General features: G+C 39.8%; 1 protein-coding gene across 1 annotated transcript in view; it reads right to left on the bottom strand.

Moving 5' to 3' along the window:
* Positions 1 to 20247, bottom strand: part of mmd (mind-meld) — a 1436357-nt gene that overhangs the window by 61588 nt on the left and 1354522 nt on the right. The gene's annotated exons all lie outside the window — the stretch shown is intronic.

Genomic DNA, 20247 nt, shown 5'->3' with positions numbered 1-20247 from the left:
ATTGTTTTGTTTCGTTCATATCTAGGATACAAAATTCATTCCTGTCTCTTGGCAGTCACCGAAATGAAAAGAAAAAAGTGGAACGCACTATGCTTGGCATAAAATATAATATAATATGGTATCATAAATCGGAAGTAAAGCTACATAGTAATTCGAAGAGCGAGTAAATGTAGGTATTCGATGATATATTTATATTCTGTTATGTGTGGGTGTAGATGCGTACGAAATCTAGAGAGCTAACATTTTCAACTACGTTCAAAACTGATGTCGAGCTTGAATATTTTCACAGCAAACAAATTGTGGGTGTGGGTGAGTGAGTGAGTGAGTGAGTGTGTGAGTGTGGGAGTTTTGTGATCCGGGAGGTGGGGCTCTAGGTGAAATAGATGAGTCGGTTCTAAACTGTGGGATACATTTCAAATCGAATGAAGCGGGATGAAAGTTTTCGGGAAGTCATGCAAATTGGCCGGGTTCATAGATGAAAAGCATAATGGTCTAGTTTATGGGTTTTATATTTTCCTTAACCCCGCCGGTTTCTACCCCCCCCCCCCCAACTAACGTTCGGGTTAGTTTTGTAATTTTCACTCCAATATATACCTACCAATTGGAAGTAAATTTACAAATGTTGTGTAGGCAAAGCCTTCAGAGTTCAGAGATATGTATCGTGTGTTGAGGGGAATGGGGGTTGACCTTTGGTACTGGTCGGCTATTACAGTCTAAACCATTCAAAAAGATAGTTTTAAATTATACGTGTTGTATCGAATTAATTAAATTTGACTATTCATGGCTTTGACATATCATTCATTAGTGGATCTTTTTGCTAGGAATCGAAGTTATTTGGTGTTACCTTGTCAATGACAATTTTTTCTTTGATCTTGTAAATCATTATCGCCTAATAATCAGTTAGGTTGTAGATCGATTATAATCGAGAAAATTCAACTCAAAATAGTTGCATGTCTTCGGATATGTTGTTTACTGGACTAAACTGGTGGAGCTCTGTTTGTTTTTCCGATTTTAATTTAGATAATCACGTGAATCATATCCAACAGAAGGTTGCTGTCCTTAGCAGTGTTGTCCGGTTCACATAGGCCAACAGTAAAATGGGTTTCATTAGTTTGAACTTCTCTCACAAGATAGTGATTTTCAGCCGTAGGTTGGTTCATCACTACTTCTTCTAAATGATATAATACAAGATCCAGGATATATGCAAGATTTATGACTTTGGCAATGTTGTTAAGTGGATCAAGATTTCTAGTATGGAGGACAGTACAGTTCAAAAATCTCCTACTAAGCAGCGCTAATGCTCGTGCACTCTCACCAAAGCCTTCATTTAAGATACCATATAAGATATTAACCAATAATTTCACGGGTGCCCTCTTTAGATTTTCGGTTTGCCTCAGGAGCGTACCCCAACTGGAACTGGTCCTGGAATGGGGTGGAATGCGAGCAGCCAGCGGCTGGGATTAGATGTGAAAGACTGCAGAACAGACAGCCATTAAAATCAAAACAACGCAGAACCTGCAAGAGGTTTTGCGGGTGGACAAGTCTCTCACACTTACAGGTACTCAACGGCGACAGAGCCGCAACATTTTGACATTGGAAACAATTAAAATAAATTACACGAGCACTTGACGTAGGAAACTAAATCCGGAAAACTTTGAGATTTGGGCGTAATTGCTTTTGTAAACAAACACGTCATTCACCGATTTCGCGCCAATAAAAGAACAATCTCGCGAACAAACTATGCCAAATGGTAGAGGAACCTTTAATTCGCGAGAAATCGTCAAAGGACGTGTTTGTTTACAAAAGCAATTACGCCCTAATCTCAAAGTTCTCCGGAAATGTAAACTAACTGAGTTCTCCAAATTGTAGAACTGTCATTTTCATTTGATGAAAGGGACCGTGAAAGAGGACACGACTGTTCATCTTTTTGTATTTCAATTCACATCTCAGCATTCTTCTTTGGTAGCACTCGAAACCTACACCGCTCTCTTATATAGCTGGTTGGCTGCAGTCATGCCAAAAAATGGTTGGTACAGTATATTGATGTCTCGGGGTAGGACTGCATGCTCGTGATTAATTGATTCTTTGATTAATTGATTTTCTGATTTACTCGATGTTTGACGTTCACCAATTTTTGGAACATATAAAGTTGAAAATAAATAGCTTTACCTATTGAAATCGATACGTAGAGAAAATTCCGATCGATTGATGCAAAAATATTGAAAATGTATCATGAAATAGGTGAGTTATAATCGATCAAGCCCTGACCACCTTTTGTTACGTGTTCATTTTTCGTAAAATGTACCCCCATATATAAAGCACAGACGTAGTCCTATTTCAACATCATGATCCGGTCCTACTACCTCTGCACGTCGTTTGAAGCATATTCAACGAAGCGTATCCGTAGTTTGCCAGCTGGTTGGACCAAATTTCGATGAACGCAGGGCGCATATGGTCTCCCAAGTGGAAATCAATCAGGTCCGAAAGGAGCACGGCCAATGAGATTACTCAGAGAGAAAGAGAGTCTCTTCTACTTAGTGGTATGGATACATTTCTAAAAATCGCAGGAACTCAGCGCTGAGTACCTGCAATTTTTAGACATTTCTCATACAACTGAGTAGACTCTCTCTCTGAGTTCTTCTCATTGGCCGTGAGGAGAAGAGAATACTACCAACCGGTGGAAACTAATGATTTTAAATTGGCTCACGCTGGACTAGTCTATCGGTCCCAAGTACATCGATGAATGTACCACACAGGCATGGAAAATCATTTGCATTCATTTCATACATTCATTTACATTCATTTGCCTCTACCTTTTTTCATCAACAGCATTCCGCAAAATGATGTATGGAGCTTTTGTAGGTTTTGTTATTAGCTATAACTTTTGCTCATAACTCAAATCTTTATCTCTTATGCATCACGAACTAGAGCGGGCAGAACTTGTTACTGTTTTTCAGTGAATGTAAAATACATTCACTGAAAAACAGTAGTGGCTTCTATTCGCTCTGGTTCGTCATGCATAAGAGATACGAATTTGACTTGTTAACAAAATTTGTAGTTAATAACAAAACCTACAAAAGCTTTATACATCATTTTGCGGAATGCTGTTCAAGAAAAAAGTTAGAGGCAAATGAATGTAAATGATTGCACGAAATGAATGCAAATGATTTTCCATGCCTGGTACCACATTCTAATCGAAATTCTAGTACTACACTATGTTTGTTTTGATTCGCTATAAAAGTTCGGACGTTCTGGTCTTAGAGTTACCTCTATGATACTACCATAGAGGTAACTCTAAGACTAGTAGGTTCCGAAGAAATGTGCTCAACTTTTTGGCTCAGCTCTGGTACTATCTTCGGTCCCAAGCTATTCGATTAACCCCACATTCATTCATAGCGAATCAAAACAAACATTGTGTAGTAATAGAATTTCGACTAGAATGGGGGATGTTAATCGATTTGCTTGGGACCAATAGGCTAGTCAAGTAGTGAGCCAATTTAAAATCGATAGTTTCGTATTGATTGTTGATACTACGGAGAAGGAGCAGCATAGCAAGCGATGTGTCGAGGTGAAGTTGGGCAAGGTTCATCTAGAGGTGGAGCCACATTTACCAAAATTTAGTTTACCAAATGGTCAAAGCAGTGGAACATTTCCGTTCCCATTGTCGCGCTACATAACATCGAAAGTGCAGTACTCCGTCAACTTGACGGATGCTGTTATGGTTATTAACTGCTCGAAACGTTCTCCAACTGCATCTGGATCATAGTATACAGTGCGGAAGTAGTGATTGCTAGGAGTCGGGAATTCCAACAAACTCCAGAAAGGCGTGAAATACCATGGAAAAGAAGGTTGAAACGAGGGTGGGCAAAACGGCTCATATTACTGAGCGGATCTGACCAGTTCAGCTGAGTAAGGTGAGCCGTTTCTGTAGACCAGTTCTTCAGCTCAATTTAAAATTAATGGCATATTGGCAAACTTAAAATCAGAATACTCGCCAAATAAACCTGGTAATTGAGCAGGTAATATGCATGTAGAACCTGAAATTAATACATTAGAAGCAAAAAGTGTCTACTACAAAGTTGTTCCTTACAGTTAAGCCCTCACTTTGGTGTCAATTAATACTAGGGTGTGGTTCTTATTGTCATTGAAATCAATAATTTAACTTTTTATTATTTGGCGTTCTTGGGCCTATCATCTTTAAAAGACTTTTGAAATTTCACGAGACGCATGTTTTGTTAAAAAATGAAAACATTGTCTGTATCTATTTTTTATAAATAAATTAAACAATTAATTAATTAATTTATCTTTATTAGGGAGGCTTTCAGCCTGGGGCTGGTTCGCCTCCAAATAAAATATGCTGAAAAATTAACAAAGTCAATTTGATTTTATAGAAGTTAAGAATATACAATATCTCAAATTTTTTGATATTATGTCGACCAAAAAATGTACGCCCTTTCAAATTTCGTCAAAGATACTTTTTTATGTTTGCCCGAATCAGCGAGATTAACATTTGAATGGCGCGTATTTTCATAAGATCAACATCAACATTAATCAACAAAATATATCGACAAGCTTTGCGTGGCAAAAATTTCGTAGTCAGATGTTCTAAAAGTTATCTGGAGACTGTTTTGTTGACAAATTCGAAATAATAAAACAAAACAAAAAAACTGTTATTTTTAGAGGCACCCTAAATTGATTGAGGAAAATTGCTCTAAATTGATCAATTCAACAGATAACGTATTTTTTTTTCGCCAAAGTTGCTTGAAATTAGCTGAGCTATAACTTTGTTCTAAAAAAATAAATATAGACATCAATTATAAGAACCACCCTAGTATTAATTGACACCAAAATTCTTCTAATGTTTAAATTTCAGGGTCTAAATGTATCTTTCCTGCCAGATTCCCATTCTGGAGTACACAGTATTTATTCCTTGATTTGTTTTCCGTTCGTCTTGTTTTCCGTGCTGAGTACCAATGCTACCGACGTCAGGGAGGCAGCTCCCACACCAGGACCCTACCCATCAACTCATGGACCGAAGGCCAACGGCTTTACTTTCCTCGTAATAAGCGATTTTAGCCTCAGAAAATCCCGACGGTTTCAACTGGGATTGAACCCAGGCCTCTTCGAGTGAGATTCAGTACACAGTAGTGGAGTTAAGTTTTATGCTTCATTTAATATAGTCAAAATATTTTAATAGTGTAAGCCTTTGAATCCTAAGCTTACTCCGTTGATGCACTTTTCAAAAAATGTATTGCTCAAAAAGTAAATAATTGCAGTTCCAGATTAAGTCCAGCACAACAGCTCAGCTCCGGAGCCGAATCGCTGAGCTGAACTAAGAGCTGTTTTCAATGGGAGCGAGAGTGAACAAGGTTTCCCGCTCATTTTTTCCTAGATACGTTCAGCTCATCAGACCGGTTCAGCACAGCTGATCGGATCTTTTCTATTTACTATGAAGGATTCCCGCTATTTTTCGTTTTCTAGGACCCGTTCAGCTCATTGGATTTTTTCGATTCCTCCACGCTACTGGGGACTATGGAAACGGGGAAGACACATGAAAGTGGTTCTGATGGAAGTTAGCTGATTAGCATGACTTTAGTGAATAGGATATTTTGAACAGTTCGTGAGTGGATTGCGAGTAGGATCGACGGATCCAGACTAAACTAGCTGCTATTGGTAGGCTGATCATGTTCAGGTATGGTGGAAGATTGTCAAGATTTTGACATCGGGAAGCTGCTATCATGGAAACTACTGGGCATCGCTGACTGACGGAGAAAATTTGACACACTTTTTGCCCAGTTGTTGACATCTGTCGGAAATCACGCAAAAACTGCATTCCGTTAGTTATTAACAAAGAACAGTGCAGTCCACAATCCCAGAAATTCCTTTCACAAACTAGAGTACCTGACAATGCAAAACATGTCTGGTATCTCTATATGTGCATTAAGATTAACATCCGAAGTTCCTTCTTTTTTACATATTGTGCACAAAAAATACTTTCTGAGCACCGCGCCTAACCGGATTTCTCGCCATTTTTATGTATGGGGCAGGACTTAGAAAGTATTTTTTTGTGTTGAGCATGTAAAAAAGGAGGGACTTCGAATGTTAATCTACATGTATATAAAGAGACACTGAGGCAAATAGACTTAAGAATTTCATAAGGCTCGAATTATGAGCGGCAGTCCGTCCATTTCGATCGGATTCAAATTTAACCTTGACGCTGACGTTAAAGCAGCATTCCGGATCCCGTTTTAGATTGAATCCACGTAATGTCATCATCATAACCGGATGCTCAACGATGACGAGAAAGCCTCCTCGAAAGGGAAGTAAACCCGTTGGTCCTCGGTACATCATCGGCAGGGTCCAGGTGTGGGAGCTGCCTCCCTGGCGTCGGCAGCATTGGTACTGACGGAACACTGGTACATTAGAAATGACGAGAAAGCATTCTACGAGCACGTCAGCCACGAAAACCACATCCCAGGATGGCGGAGTGTTTTGAATAGGTGAGTCTCAGCTGCTGATAGGGAAGGAGCGCTCCTCTATCCGGAGCCCGTGCGTCTGTTTTCCATGTTAGGACCGGCTGATCATCGTCTTCGTGCCAACTGTGCACCATGGCCTTCCAGTGATACAGGGCGTTGGAGAAGTCCCTGGCAAAGTGAGTGGAACGACATCCTTAGCAATAGACAAAAAGCATACGAAAAGAGCATACGTGGCTGCAAAGACCTCACATTGACTACGAAATTCAAAATTGATCATGTTGTCGTGAAGTTCCTGCAATGTAATGTATGATCGGTCAATGGAACTTAATGCTCCGTATCAGCGATGGGAAAACCGTGTTACGCTCGAGAACGCTTTGAATTTGGAGGAGAATATTTCATGGTCATTCATTCAGTCCTCCGAGGGCTACTAAGCTTGAGTAAGTGAGGGCTAACACGCTAACTTCAGCTTTCTCATCGGATGAGTCGATCGTACTCACTTTCGTCCGATGTATTGAGTCAAAAACTGAGTAAACGAGAAATGTCAAAATGAGTAAAAGCCACTAAGTCAGCAAAATCCTGGACTCAGAAAAAATGCCAGCCATGTCGGAGGAAACGTCCTAGGAAATTTTACTCAAAACCGGCGGAAATGCCTTCAGGTAAGTTTGATTTGCTTAGGAAAACGATGTTGAACCATTTTCTGCTCCCCGGTAGAATGAATTCAGAGCATGCAATTTTCATTTCCTTGCAACTGAAAATATCGCTGAGTGAATTTAAATCAGTCAACATGAGAACATAGTTTACTCAAAAGTGAGTCAACATAAGGCTACTTATTTTTGAGTAGCCCTACTTGCAGCTGAGATGAGTACATTCGACTCAATTTTGAGTTGACCAGAATAAGCGTGCAGCGAAGCTTAGCTGCTAGCTACCGGAAAGATCGCAGCTTATAGATGAATTTAACAGGCATGATGGAGCCTTACTCGCGAGTTAGAAATGAGTCGAGCGTAGCCTTTTTCCGAGGAGTAGATTGCCTATTGGCGTCTTGCCGTAAAAGCTCAACGCAGATGTCGCCACTGCATGATGATGATAATGTTGACAGACTGCATATAAAATTCGTGAAAATTTGCGTTAAATCATAATTTTCATCAAGCCTGTGTAAAATCCTTCTAATATAACATTCGAATTGAAGAAGAAAATGTTTTTACGATCAGACTGATGTGCATCTTTGAATTTTCCAGTTGAACTTTCATAAGATATATTCATTTTATTTCGCGGCTCCATCAATGCTGCATCGTAAATATGATGTAAACAGAAGTAAATTGCTCAATTACTCAAAATAAAGATGATTTGTCATCTTGTTATCACTTTGAAAACCATATTGCACCATTTTATAATATGGTGCGTGTTGAGTAAAGCAAGCTCCGTTGCGTTTTCCGTCGAAAATTGTGAGTACCAATATATTTGCTTAGAAAAGGCCAAAATGAACATTTATTGAATATTGGCGTCCTATACAACCAATTCTCCATTACCACCAGCATGATACAACCTTTCCTAAGTAAATTCACTTAATTTCCACTTTCATCTTAGTGGAAATCGCACATATTCACAATTTTCCGAAAAATGCAGCTGCGCAGGAGGTAACCTCTCGCTGTGGGTGCAAACTTGTTATGCATTATTTTTCATGAAAACATCTCCGAGCCATACCGAAATAATAACAATTAGTTTTCAAACACGTTTTCTTACACGATGCAAGCAAAAGTTTCCACAGGAAATTATTAGTTTTTCTTTATGGACCGATTTGCCCCAAAAATCGTCTGTTTTACTTGGAAAATTTGGAAACTATCCTCCTTCTAGTAGTTCTCACTTCGAAATGTAGTTGACGAAAGTTTGGAAAAGTTTCACTGCAAGACGCCAATCTGCTGGTCGACCGTCACTTAAATGCATCAATTAATCATGTTTTGTTGTTTTTGATATCATCCACATACAGAGGGCCAGTCACTTTCGAATGTATGGGAATGGTAGGAAACCATTTGGAAATGCATGAAAATTTTCAGTTTTTATTCATTATCGTCTTTATGGGCAGTTTAAGATGCACAAAAATTGCACGAGTACATTACTATGGTGATAAGGTAAACACTCGTTTATTTGTTTCCTTCCGTGAAAGCATGTTTAGTCACAAATCGTGGATTTTCTGATATTCTCCATACTGCAAAAAAGATTTTCCTACCACTGAAGGGGCGACATCTCTCGGATCTACAGTAGAGCTACTACTCACATCGTATAATTAATTGAGTAATAGTGTCTATCATCAAATTCGACTGATGTCGCCCCACCAGTGGTGGCTAAACCAGTTTTGCGGTGAAGAGATTTTCAAAAAACCGTCGGTGTCTCTTCAAACCTTGCTTCTAGCGGAGAGAAAATTTCAACATTTCGTTTTTTTTTTAGTAGTAGTGACATTATGTAGAAATAATATATTGGATAAACTGCGCCATTTCTGATATTTTTAATTTAAAGTGAATTTCGCCATACATTCTCAAGTCGATTTTCTACCAGCCCATACGATTGAAGGCTGCTCGCCCTCTGGTTGTGATTGCTGTCAGAAGCAGCATGAAACACATACTTGATGGCCATTAGATTTAATGGGTAATATAAAATAAGTAATCCCGGACATGCAGCGGGAGCTATCTAAGGATGTGGTGGGACTTCGACAATATCCGAAAACAGTCTCCTTCAAACGAGTTGGTACCATTATAAGTAGCTGAATTCACTTAGCCTCAACGAGCATCTGTCCACCATGTAGGTATGGCTCAAACAGCGTCTAACAGGCATCCGGTGGCTGAATAAGAAATGCTTATCTCCTGATGCTACATCTAACATGGCAGCCCCATCGCGGAGATTGGAGTCCTTAGGCCAACCTATACGGAAATCCTAACCGATACAAAAACCAACAACGACAGAAGCCTTTCACGGTGGCCCGATGGGCCACTGCCGAATACTTGAGTGCGTGATTCATACAACTCTCTTTGGTTTTGTCTCTGTATCCACTCAGTGCAGACGCTCAACAGAAACGGGCATGGCTTCAAGGAACGCAGAATACGAGGAAGTTAATATCTGTAGAGAGAGTAAGCAGCAACATCGGCATGACAATGGGCCTGGATTAGTCCCGATAACTACGAAGTCTACGAAGGAGAGATTATTAGGAACATGGCTCGTGACGAATTGTTAAAGTAGGTATCTTGATTTTTGATAGTTCATCAGCATTTATGAGATTGAGTTTAATGATTTTTGCTTTACACCCGAATGCAACCGAAACTTCCATAACGGCTTGAAGCAGTCCCTTCGCGTCTGCCATCGGTGAAGATCAAAAAGAGATAGCATACAATGCTTTCTCTTTCTAAGAAAACGATGTGCAATGGAATCATTTTTGTGTCGAGTCAACTCTCAGCTTGATTTTTGCACGTTGTGAATAGTCTCGCAATATCAAAGGAGCTTGTAAAATCAATATCAAGCATGATGTTTTGTTCCAATATCACGCGTGATATTGCGAGCGCATGAGAGCGGAAAAATATCATTTGATTTCTGATTTTGCCAACACTGATCTCGGGGATCATGTACCGGAGAGTGAACTCATCTTCCATTCCCTTATTGACCTTTAATTTTGGATTAGTAAAGTGGAGCAGAACTGACCTAGAAGACCTTGAGAGGAGATTGCGTAGTGTTATACAAGAAGTTGGGATGCACCATCCTCAATTGACTCTGGAGAGGCTCACCTTACCATGGGAAGAAGGTCGCATCGGCTTGGTTGAAAGCCATGCATTGTGCGTTGACTAGGTGCATGCGTCAACTGGGCAGTACATGAATTTCTTCTTGGCTTGTCCGTCAACCAGTTGAGCTACAATTTCTTGACTGTCCGTCAACCAGTTGAGCTGATTTGTTGCATGCAATTAGTGTTAACAGCCTGGATAGCATTATGCCTACGAGGAAATCGAAAATCATTGACCATATTGTGACAGGCTGTCCAGACAAAGAAGAATACTAAGATGAAACAGTCGGAAACTTTCTATTTTAGTGTCCTCTTTCACGGTCCTTTTCATCACGGTATGCAAGGTAATTTTGTGGCTTTGCTGATGAAATTTTGCGCTCTTTTTTATTAAAGCAATCACACCAAAATCAGAGATGTCCCATTTTTTAATTACTCGATTAGCAACTATAGACTGTTCCAGAAAGTATAAGCACACCTTATTTTAACGGTCACTTTGAATGTAATGAAATATTTCAACATGTTTTAGCTGCATCCTTTTGTTTGCTCATTTCTAAATGACATAGCATCAAAAAAGTGCTCAGTTTTGTGTTTCCTGTCAAAATGGGTGGAACAACGAAAAAGTATCGTGCACAAATGGTGCACTGTGAGCGAACTCTCCTTGAGAAAATTGGCCAAGGAAGAGGGTGTAAGCGTCGGAGCGGTACGAACTGCGACTAAAAAATATAGAGAACAGTGTACGTTTGAAGATGCGCCGAAGAGTGGCCGGAAATCCGGTCCTGTAAGTACGGATATCGATAAAAAGAACAGGGATGCCTACAAACGAAAACCAGCGACTTCCGTTCGGGATGTTGCGAAAAAACTAGGGACCTCGTCGAGTAACGACATGCGTGCCAAAGAAAGACTTGGGCTAAAAACATACCGGAAGCAGAAAAACCCAAAATGAACCCAAAACAGGCCGCGTCCGTGAAACTATGGGTCCACAAACTCTACGATTCGTTATTGTGTCGAAATTCTGGGTGTATAATAATGGACGACGAAACGTATGTTACAAAACGCTTTCCGGACCACAATTCTATACTGTAAGCGAAGGCAAGGACATCCCCAAAACGGAGAAGGCAATTTTTACCGAAAAATTCGGTAAGCAGGTTATGGTTTGGCGGGTAATATGTGAGTGTGGTAAAACATCTAGTCCGTACATTACAACGGAGACGATGAACACTCAGAAATACGTTAAGGAATGTCTCCAGAAGCGATTGTTGCCGATGATCAGGCAGCACGAAGGTCAAGTAGTATTTTGGCCTGATTTGGCGTCATGTCATTACGCAAAGGACACTTTGGAATGGTACAAAAGTCAAAATGTATGTTTCGTGCCGAAAGACATGAATCCGCCGAACTGCCCGGAGGCACGGCTAATCGAGACTTTTTCGGCTTTAACCAAAGCAAAGCTTCGAAAATTAATAAAACCAGCGGACGACATCCAAAAATTCAAAAAAGATTGACCAAATGTGGTCAAAATGGTGAGAAGTACCACTGTGCAGAAGCTAATGGGTCATGTTCGAGGAAAAGTTAGGAGTCTTGGCTATGATTAAATACGTTGATTAAACGAGAGTAAAATATCATTTGAAATACAAATACAAATATGATTTGCCAAATAAAATTATTAAAACTTAACAAAACATGACTTTTTTGTTATTTTGAAAGTGTGCTTATACTTTCTGGAACAGTCTATAATCGATTATTTTTTTATTCGCTGATCTGTCATTTCTCCACCAATGAGAGTGCAGCACATGTTTCAAACGATGGGTGATGATCCTCTGGAGCAGTTAATGCTTATGTCGGCATGATATAACCGATTGCAAATATTTTACTTATCGGTTCGTTAATGGATTAATCGATTATTCGAATGAAAATCGGCCATCACTAGATGAATGTGAAACGTCATTTCAAATATAAGGACCGTATATAAATAATGATACAATTTGAAATGGACCGGGTCTAATCACAAATTACGTCCCCATGGTAACCGATATAAACAGTGCAGACCGGTTGGTCCAGGTTTCACCGACGCAGCTTTCATCGAACGATACAAAAGAGTATAAGCGACAGAGTGGAAACTAACGATTTTAAATTAACTCACTACTTGACTAGCCCATTGGTCTCAAGCAAATCGATTAACGTACCCCATTCTAGTCAAAATTCTAGTACTACACAATGTTTGTTTTGATTCGCTATGAAAGTTTGACAGACAAAATGAGGGGTTAGTTGATTTTCCTATGTTTCGAGGGGTGAATAGATTAGCTTGGGACCGAAGAGAGTACCAGAGCTGAGCCAAAAAGTTAAGAACGTTTCTTCGGTTCCTACTGGTCTTAGAGTTACCTCTATGGTATAAGATCGTGCACCAACAGTTGGTACAGTTGTGTGGCTTTTTGGAACAATTTGTGCCAAAACAGCTTTACCGCATCGATCCTGTCCTGGATGCGGACGGCATTAGGCCAACTTGGACCGTATCATCGGTTATTTTCATCCACTACAACGATTAAGTTGTCAGCATTGATTAAACCGTTTCACTGAATTGTTGTTGAAGCAATTTTGGACATTCGTGGAAGTCCTGCCGTACTATTTAGTCTTGGCAAACGGCATCGTGCCGAAGAATCGGTTGAAAGCTATGAAGATACTGATCCTGGACATGAAATAAGCTATTCAGCAGGACCCATGGCTATAGGATCAATGGCTATCCAGCATGTCTGGACATTTGGCCGAATTACACTTGGTCGAATTGAGAAGATTTGAACTGGGAATTTGAGAAATATAAACATTTTATTATTCCGCCGGTCGTGTAGTGGTAAGCGTGACTGCTTCCGACCTCAATAGGTCTGTGTTCAATCCCAGCTGAGGTTTTTGGCATTTTTCTGAGGCATAAACATCTCAGGTCACGTCTGAAGGGAAGTAAAGCCGTTGGTCCCGGCCCATGTGATATTCTACGCAGGTGTGGAAGCTACCTCCCTGGCTATTCGAGTTCCGTCAATAGATGGCAATCGATGTCCGTCGGTGATCGGCATTCGCTTGCGGAATAGAGATCGACATTAAATAAAGGAATTAAGAAGAAGAGGAGGAACTCGTTTTTTTTCTCAGTTACCGTGGGGACGTACTTTTTGATTAGTCCCGGTCTCTTCAAATAGTCTCCTTACTTATGATGACCCTTACATTTGGATGTCAAAATGACGTTCCACATACAGGGTGAGGAAAAATTATCCGTGTTTTTTCTCTCAGTGTATAGCTCGAATTTGACAAATGCTGAAAGGGGCACACCTCTGCCAATTGGGACCTGGATACTTAATAAACAAACGCTTGTAGTTTCTTTTGAATCGGTTCACGTGTATTGCCGTAATGAAGTCCAGTCCACTACGAAGTGCGGTAATTAAGCTTTATTATAAACAAGGAATTCGTCCGACACGTATTGCAAAAACATTGCAAATGCCCTCGCAAACAGTTCGGGATGCTATAAAACGGTACCATGAACTCGGAAATTTGGAGGACCGTTCAGGAAGAGGCAGAAAAAGAAGTGCGAGGACCTCTCAGAACCGGAACATACTTCGTCTTAGGATTAATCGAGATTCTAGGCGGTCTATCCGAAAAATGGCGGAATCATTGAAAATCGACCCAAAGTCAGTACGAGCTATTCTACGCAAGGATTTAGGATTGTATTCTTACAAATTTTCGAAGAACCATTGCCAAAAATCCAAGATTTTGTTGAAGGATTTCGACAATGGACGGCATCGCACGATTATATTCACCGATGAGAAGATTTTCACTCTTGAGCAATACCACAACCACCAAAATGATCGCCAGCTATTTCCAAAGGGTTCTTCTAAACGTACGAATGTTGTTAGAACATATCATCCAGCTTCGGTGATGGTTTGGTCGGGAATTACGGCTTCCGGTAAAACTCCCTTAGTATTTATCGAAAAAGGCGTCAAAATCAACATCTACCAGAAGATGCTGACGGACACAGTTGCACCAACCGGTGGAAACTAACGATTTTAAATTGGCTCACTACTTGACTAGCCTATTGGTCCCAAGCAAATCGATTAACGCACCCCATTCTAATCGAAGTTCTAGTACTACACTATGTTTGTTTTGATTCGCTATGAAAGTTTGACAGATAAAATGAAGGGTTCGTTGATTTTCCTATGTTTCGAGGGGTGCATCGATTAGCTTGGGACCGAAGAGAGTACCAGAGCTGAGCCAAAAAGTTGAGCACGTTATTTCGGGACCTTCTAGTCTTAGAGTTACCTCTATGGTTGCACCTTGGGCACGTACGCATTTCGATAACAACGATTGGACATTTCAACAGGATTGGGCGCCATCGCATGGAGTGAAAAAGACGCTGGAGCTTTGTAGCAAACTTTTTCCTAGATATTTGTCAAAAGAGGAATGGCCTTCAAACTCTCCTGATTTAAATCCAATGGACTATTCCGTCTGGTCTATTCTTGAGTCCAGAGGCTGTACTAAGTCACACATATCTTTAGATCATTTGAAAGCAAGTTTGACAAAAGTCTGGGATGCAATACCTGTGGAGGAACTAACGTCCATCGTCGATAATTTCTCTAAGAGGTTGAAGACGCATGTACGAGTCAAAGGAGCACATTTTGAGAAATTGTTGTGAATATCATAAACTATGTTGGTGTACCTACATTTCCCATCAATATGCTGTAATTCAATTCACAAGCAATAAAGTTACGACTAAATCATTAAACACGGAAAATATTCCTCATCCTGTACCATGGCGGTGTCCGAATTTAATTAGAATAATCGATTAATCGATTAAAGAACCGAAGAACCAATTATTTTTAATCGAACCTACTGTTACAATGCAATTACATCTATTGTTATTGATTTTTATAAAAAAAAAACAATAGAATTTATTGTTATGTACAATAGAATCTACGGCGCAAATTTGATCTCTAAAATTACAAATTTAAATATTTTGGTGACAATTTGATAATTCAACCAATACATTACAATTACAATATTTATTGTAATTTTATCGTTATATTTGTCAGGGAAGTAACCATGAGCTTCTCCAGAGGATCATCACTCATCGTTTCAAATATGTTCTGCACTCTCATTGGTGAAAAATAACAGCACAATGATTAAAAAATAATCGATTATTTTATTAATCGAGTAATAAAGAAATGACATCTCTGATTTTTTATGTTTTGATAAAAAGACGCAAAATGTCAACTCTACCGAGGGGGCAGCATAGCACAAAAACACCTTGCAAACGGGGGTATTCATAAAAGAGACCGTGAAAGAGGATACTAAAATATAATGCTTTTCTTCCGACTGTTTCATCCTAGCATTCTTCTTTGGAGTTAGTGTCAAACATAAAAAATTTGAATCTTGATTTAAAAATCGAGATGAACTTCTATGGGATCGATACATATATTGTTTTACTCAGAAAACAAAGCAGATGATGGATAAAACCAGAATGTTTTCCGAAATTTATCAACCCAATTGCAGAATTTTAATTCTTACACATGAGAAGTTTTTTTTTCGAAATTGATCAGTATTCGATCAAACGGCGTTCGGCCAAATGGCATTTGAACAAATGTCATGCGTCCAAACAGCGTTCGGCCAAATTTCCCGGAACCGGTATTCTAAGTTGGTGGCATTCAAGGAAATACGACCACCTGCGCCATCGTTCACAACTTCCTGGGCCATGACGAGTGAAGAGCAGAATTGTATATTGTTGTGTTAATATTCTGTGAGTATTATAAACCTAGTGAGGGTATTCCTCGTTAACCCAAGGGGATGAACTTATGGTTTTTGTCGGAACCGATCCTGGGGCATAGATGACTGAACACAAGGCCAACTGACCCTCGTAGACTACACCACTAGCAACCGCAGCGATCTAGCTAAGTGATCTTAGTTCTACCTTGATTGTCAACTGCAGAGGTGAAAGTAGCTGTTTTGGTGGAGCCTCCGCAGTGCTTACTTTGCTTCCTCGCATACTCAACCTGACCCTATTTTACTACGTATTTCATTTCCTGAAGCTGGATTTTTCTTCATTTCAGTCGGAACAGTGCTAAAATCTTAATGAACCTGCCCTTCCTCCTACCGCCTAAAATTATTGTGCCTGCTGGTTTTCAACGAAAGCGAGAGTAAAACATATTGTAATCTTTTATTATGCATAACCGGGGCAATTCTCAGTATCATTAATTTCAAGAAGAAAAAAAAAATTCTGCGAGCCTTTCATTAATCTTCGTTCTACCATAATTGTACCACTTCTTTGTTGTCCTACCTTCACCCTCCCCATCACCGAAATGCAATTGCCAGGGAAAAAATTCTCTCCCGTGTTAAAACAACAAAACCCATTTTTCCGCGTTGTAATGAAGTATTATTGTAGGCTGGGCCCCGTCGTGATTAATCATCAAACGCTCGACCCATCCGTCCGTCCAGCGCCATCGCATTTTGATCCGGCCAGGAGGAAGCAACCTGGCACGGTGTCGTCCACTCTTTGAAAGGGGTTATTTGTTCTCTTTGACCGTCTTTCCTTCCAAGAACAGTGGAGGTAAAAGCTTATCTTGGAGGTCCCACCACTTTATTTTCCTCCTCAATTGTGGCTGTGGTGAACATGGAGTAAATCTGCTTTCGGGGGGGCTCTGGCGTTTCATTTCCTTTAGGAAGAAAATCTCGCACCGCATGCGGAGAGGAAGGAAATAGATTACTCGTGTTTTCTTGGTTAGACGCATTCAATGGAAAAGGTTATTGCGGCTTCTAGCGACTGATAAAAATGGATTTCTGCAAACAGCACGAAGGTGGAGACGAATGGAAAATTTTCGAGGGTGTGCTCCGGTTGTGGAACTGTGGAAAGGAGGATACGGGGAGGACTAAATAACGATCTGGTATGGATGGCTTCCGGTGCAAGGAAAAAAGTGAAACCTGTTTCTTTTCGGATGCTCAGTGGGTTTGAGAACCGTTGGTTTTCGAATGAGTGTGTGCTAGTGGAGAGAAAAGGCTTTGGGAACAACGGAAGCAGAATACGATATCCAACCTACTTACCAGGAAATCTTCCTTTTCAATGTTCGACCACCTAGGCCATTAAAAACAGTGAACGAAATATGTGGAGGTTTGTCGTTTCAATTGAGGTATCTTTATCGTGTGGGTCCCTTTTCAAGCAAATCGTTTAGTGATCAACTGATTTATTTTTCATGTTGTTCTTCAATCTCCCAAACATAAATCGTGCCTAGTAATGTAATCCTGACTAAGAATGTTTCCGGAGGATACGTAAATAATAAAATAAATCGCAATAATTTGGAGATACCCACTTCAAAAAAAAAAAAGACTACAAATATATGAATATCAATTGGGTCAAGGCCTTGGACCCATAAAACCTGTCAATTTAGCTTTCAGGCGTCACAATCAGCGATTTTATAATTCGTGAGCGTTCAGTCGAAGTGAGTACTCGCGAATCTTAAAATCCCTGATTGTGACGCTCTCAAAGCAATATGGACAGATTTATGGATCAAACACGTACTCGAAGAGGATGTTTCTGGTAATACATAAGTTGGTACTAATTATGATTATTACGTTTAATGATTTCATAATTCCTAAAATCATTTTTTTTTATATCAAGTGAGTGGAAGCAAGTCAGCCTTAAACAAATGATTCAGACACAAACAATTTATTCCACCTATGTTGTGCGAAAGAATGCAGAGGATGTACTAAATTGAACCTTACATTTGATGTTCATGTCATTTGTTTTGCGTGAATAACATAACATTTTGCGATATAATATGGCGGCATATCGGCAGATCTATTAATATGAGTATCAATAATAATAACAGCCTTTTTGCATACAGTCTATTTCAGTTCTACTCAGTCATTATCGTTCTGCTGCTTCACGTATACCTACAAGCTTAAATGCACTCCAGTAGGTATGTGCACATGGCCATTAGAAAAAAAAAATTAAGGAAGTCGAACCGGTCATCAACGAAGTTGTTGTGTATATAGTTGAAGATGCTAATTTCAAATAACAGACTAAAGTGGTATTTTTTATACGATAGATGAGGAGATGAAAGTATAGAGTTGATAGTTCCGTTAGAGTACGGCAGTGTGAAAATTGTATATAGAAAGTAGAAAGCGAGCAAGGACAACTTTTTAGGAAGGTACAAATCGGTTTGATGGTCTCTCTTTACCAAACTCCCCCGTTGGAGAGGGATGGTGAGGGGTATTCCCCCCGATTACCGACGATGTGTTTGAAACAGTTCTATCGATTTTACCGCCCTCAGGTTGTTATCTGAAGAAAGGCATCCTATGTAAATCTTTGACTTCACTCAGAAGTAATACAAAACATACAGTTAATGTACATAACTCTGGATTGGAGCTTACCATCAATTACGGTCATTGGTCGAAATGTACAGTAGCAGCAACAATCAATACGAAACTAATGATTTTAAATTGGCTCACCACTTTAGTAGCCTATTGGTCCCAAGTAAACGATTAACGTACCCTATTCTAGTACTACGCAATGTTTGTTTTGATTCACTATGAAAGTTTGACAGATAAAATGAGGGGTTATTTGTTTTTCCTATGTTTCGAGGGGTGATTCGCCAAGCATGGGACCGAAGATAGTACCAGAGGTGAGAAAAAAAGTTGAGCACGTTTCTTCGGGACCTACTTGTCTTAGAGTTATCTCCATGGTAGCAGCACCTACCTGTCCCCTCGAGATCGTCAAGTCGACGATGACAGGAGCACATACCGTGGTAGAGGTAACAATAGCTGCAATTTCCAAACCTACGGCTGGATGCCTTCTTTCAGATAACAACTTGAGTGCGGTAAAATCGATAGAATTGTTTCAAACACATCGTCGGTACATGAGCGAGTCGGCGATCATCTCTTTTTTTCAGTGGTGGATGGGGAAATACCCCTCCCCATCCCTCTCCAACGGGGGAGTTTGGTAAAGAGAGATGATGAAACCAATTTGTAGCTTCCTAAAAAGTTATCTTTGCTCGCTTTCTACTCTCTATATACAATTTTCACACTGCCGTACTCTAACGGAACTATCAACTCTATACTTTCATCTCCTCATCTATCGCATAAAAAATACCACTTTAGTCTGTTATTTGAAATTAGCATCTTCAACTATGTAAATTGTTGACTTCACGCAGAAGTAATACAAAACATACAGTTAAAGTGTTCTGTATAGTTTTCTCAATCTAAGTCCACAGTTTGATAAAAAAGAAGCAATTTTTGAATTTTAACAAGCAATTGAATTGTTTCGGATCATTTCCCATACATTTTTACATACAAATTATAAAGCTCTCCCGCAGATAGATCGTAACCAAATTCGTTCAAATTTGACACAGTTGTTAGGGACCTCAATACGAATCGAAAGAGCTGTGGGGAGTACGGCGTTGTTAAGTTGACCCACTCTAATGAACAGCTTATTTTGTTTTTCCTTGATTTCTTTTTCGTCGATCTTGTTTTACGTGCTGAGTACCAATGCTACCATCGCCAGGGAGGCAGGTCCCACACCTGGACCCTACATATCGACCCATCAACTCATGAACCGAGGACAAACGTCTTTACTTCCCTTCCGAAGGAAGGCGTGATCAGAGATGTTATGTTTAAGAACATCCTGGCGGCGCCGACTAAGATTGAACCCAGGCCTGCTGGGGTGAGAGGTTATCACGTTTATCACCACACCACAGGTGCTGCTAACAGCTTATTTATATACAAAACAAATAGGTACTATTGTTTGCGGTTGGAGTTTTAGTCGGTTTCTTTTTTATGGATTCGTTGATGCTTCGTTTTCAATAATAAAGATTCCATTTTTGGTCAGCATTCTTCCTACCAAAGATCAGGCAGTTAGGAATTAATCATATTGTCGAGCAGTTTTGAGACGACCAGCGTGAGGTGATTAATACCAGATTTTTTCTAGTATAAGACCCTATTTTCTCGAGGCTCTAGACGTAAAAAAATATGTGTTCCATGACTAAGTTCAAG

Source organism: Ochlerotatus camptorhynchus, unplaced genomic scaffold (assembly GCF_037179485.1).
Source record: "Ochlerotatus camptorhynchus isolate MF236.1 unplaced genomic scaffold, CSIRO-AGI_Acam_v1.1 ptg000262l, whole genome shotgun sequence".
Classification (NCBI taxonomy): Eukaryota; Metazoa; Arthropoda; class Insecta; order Diptera; family Culicidae; genus Ochlerotatus; species Ochlerotatus camptorhynchus.
Note: the sequence above shows the minus strand (reverse complement) of the source record. Positions and strands in the feature narration are given on the sequence as shown.